General features: G+C 34.9%; 1 protein-coding gene across 1 annotated transcript in view; it reads right to left on the bottom strand.

Annotated features, from left to right (window-relative positions):
- LOC106882391 (trithorax group protein osa) overlaps window positions 1-1,131 on the bottom strand; it is a 656,478-nt gene extending 655,347 nt beyond the window's left edge. The window contains exon 1 of the mRNA XM_052969220.1: window positions 869-1,131. The gene's annotated coding sequence lies outside the window, so the exon portion shown is untranslated. The remainder of the gene's footprint in view (window positions 1-868) is intronic.
- Between the last annotated feature and the right edge of the window lie 1,594 nt (window positions 1,132-2,725).

Here is a 2,725-nt window from a genome sequence, read left to right as displayed (position 1 = left end):
TATTAAGGATTAAGGAGTGTACAAAAAATATGTATCTATTTTAAGGTGTGTAATACATCTATATAACATATACACATGTACATTATATAAAACATCTATAATGCATACATATACACTCATGCAGATAGATAGATAGATAGATAGATAGATAGATAGATAAACAAACAGATGGATAGAGAGAGATAAATACAGACAGATAAATAGATAGAGAGACAGTCAGACATAGATAGTCAGAGAGACTGACAGACGGATATAATCCGAGCAAGTTTGACCCGACGATAATATACGCATATGTAAACAGTGGCGTAAATGAAAGTAAAAGTAAAAGCAGAGAAAGCTATTAGACATCATACTATGTATTGGAGGACGAAAAAAAAATTCCCTCTCGTACGAACATGCACTGTGTGAATGTAATTTGTACGTGAGACTATTTTTTCGTGTTTAATGTACAGACATACTGAGACAGACTAAAGCACACACAGTATGTATGTGTATGTATAATACAGACATATGCACTGATCGTGTAAACATTAGTCAGAATATCTTTCGTGCATTAGCGAATAACCAAACCCTTTTGAATTCGGTGATCAGGACACAATGACATGGGAATAGGTTTCGGAAAGGAGTAGGGTGGAGGGGGCTTCACAGCAATTTATAGCTCATCGGAAGCTGGTGCTAGTTTATTTATTAAAGGAGAACCAACACAATACGAAGTCAAGTTTGTATACAGATATAGGCGTTTGTATATATATATATATATAGATGATACGAGATATTTTCCGCTGAAATTATATAGCATTATATTTTACAGCATTGTTAAAACATGTGCATATACGATAGATTTATACACATAAATAGTTAAGCCTACCTTCAGACGGCTATTCATGTTTTAAGATATACGTATATATATATATATGTATGTATATATATGTGTATATATGTATATATATGTGTTCTTTTTCTGGGATTATTGTTGAAAGTTATGAAAATAACTCGCTTATGTCATTCCAATGTTTTAGTCTTTCTATGTTATAGATTTATCCATAGACATTTAGTTTCGTTGAAGAAGTCGTCTGGCTGTCAGTAGCAACACTGATGTCATCCTCATCCCGCCGGTGGCCACAGACTGACCTCCATATTGAATTGGACAGTAGTTAATGACGTAGTCGTCGCTGATTGGCTACGCCGCAGCAGACGCTACTTTCGTTTACTTTGGCGGCAAACTATGATGTAGAGTCACCTCTGGTCATTTTCTTCTATAGATGCTAATTTTGTACTATGTAATGGGACTCTTACGTACCTGTCGGGTATTAAATGTGTAATTGACCCAAATGAAAACGGACGATCAAGGAGAGTCCTAAACAGTGTTAATGTTTACTAAACCAAACTTATTAAAGCTACGAAATAGTTAAATACAGAAACAACATAGAAATAAGTTCAAATTAAGTGTTTTCCAGATAGTGTCATTGTTTTAAATGTTCCCATCGTAATTAATTTCTGTCTGAAAATATTTCTGTTCATGTACCACATCGGAAATTAATAATAAGAAATTATCAGATGTTTTTATTTCTACTTCTGTTCTTTTCTTTTTTTTTACTTGCTTTAGTCACTGGACTGCAGTCATGCTGGAGCACCACTTTAAAGGGTTTTAGTCAAACAAATCGACTCTCGTACTTATTTTATTGATATTCTTTAGTCGAACTGCTAGATTGCATGGGACGTAAACTAGTCAACGCCGTTTGTCAAGCGGTGATGGTGAAACAGCTAGACACACACGCACGCACACACATACAAATACACACACACACACACACACGATGTGCTGCCACATACTTTCGTCTACGAAATTCATTCTTAAAGCATTGGTTAGTCAAGGTAGTAATAAAGTGCACTTGCTCAAGTGGAATTGAACCCGAAACCACGAAGTTGGAAAGTAAGCGTTTTAAGGACACAGCCAGCCATACCTGCGCCCTATTTCTTGAAATCTTGTTAAAATGTCACTCAACTTGCTTTTCATTCAACTGGATTCGATAAAAATAAATACTTGTTCTGTATTGAAGTTCGATCGTATTGTCTGCTGCTTTTCTCCAAAATGCGTGATTTTATGCTAATATTAGAAATCAATATTTTCTTTTTCTTTATTTTAATTTATTATTTTGTTTGTTAAGAGTCATTGGACTGCTGCCATGCCCAAGCACTGCTTTGATGGGTTTCGTGAAATAAACCAATGCTAGGATTTATTTTTTAAGTCTAGTATTTATTCTGTCAGTCTCTTTTGCCGAATCACTAAGATGAGAAAATTTAAACAAAGCAACATTGGCTGTCAAGTGTTAGGGGACACAAACATACGACAGGTTCCCACACAGTTTCCATCTATCAAATTCACACACAAGATATTGGTCTGCTTGAGGCTATAGTAGAAGACATTTGCCCAAGGTACCTCGTAGTGAGACTGAACCTGAAACCATATGGTTGCAATGCGAACTTCTTAACCACACAGCCACGTCTACGGCTATATAAAAAGAACTTTAAGATCTTTTCTGTTGCTGTCACAGTTTTTGAAATTTCAGAATCAAGTGAAAATTTTCAAATTTGGTATATCGATAGAATTTTTCAAGCTAAATCTAATTTTGTCATTCATTTGTTCCAGAAAAAGTTTAGAAACATGTTACAGAGGTTTAAAGTTTGATCACTTTTAGCCAATCAGAAAACAGGGTACTTTCTG

This window comes from Octopus bimaculoides, chromosome 7 (genome assembly GCF_001194135.2).
Source record: "Octopus bimaculoides isolate UCB-OBI-ISO-001 chromosome 7, ASM119413v2, whole genome shotgun sequence".
NCBI classification, from domain to species: Eukaryota; Metazoa; Mollusca; class Cephalopoda; order Octopoda; family Octopodidae; genus Octopus; species Octopus bimaculoides.
Note: the sequence above shows the minus strand (reverse complement) of the source record. Positions and strands in the feature narration are given on the sequence as shown.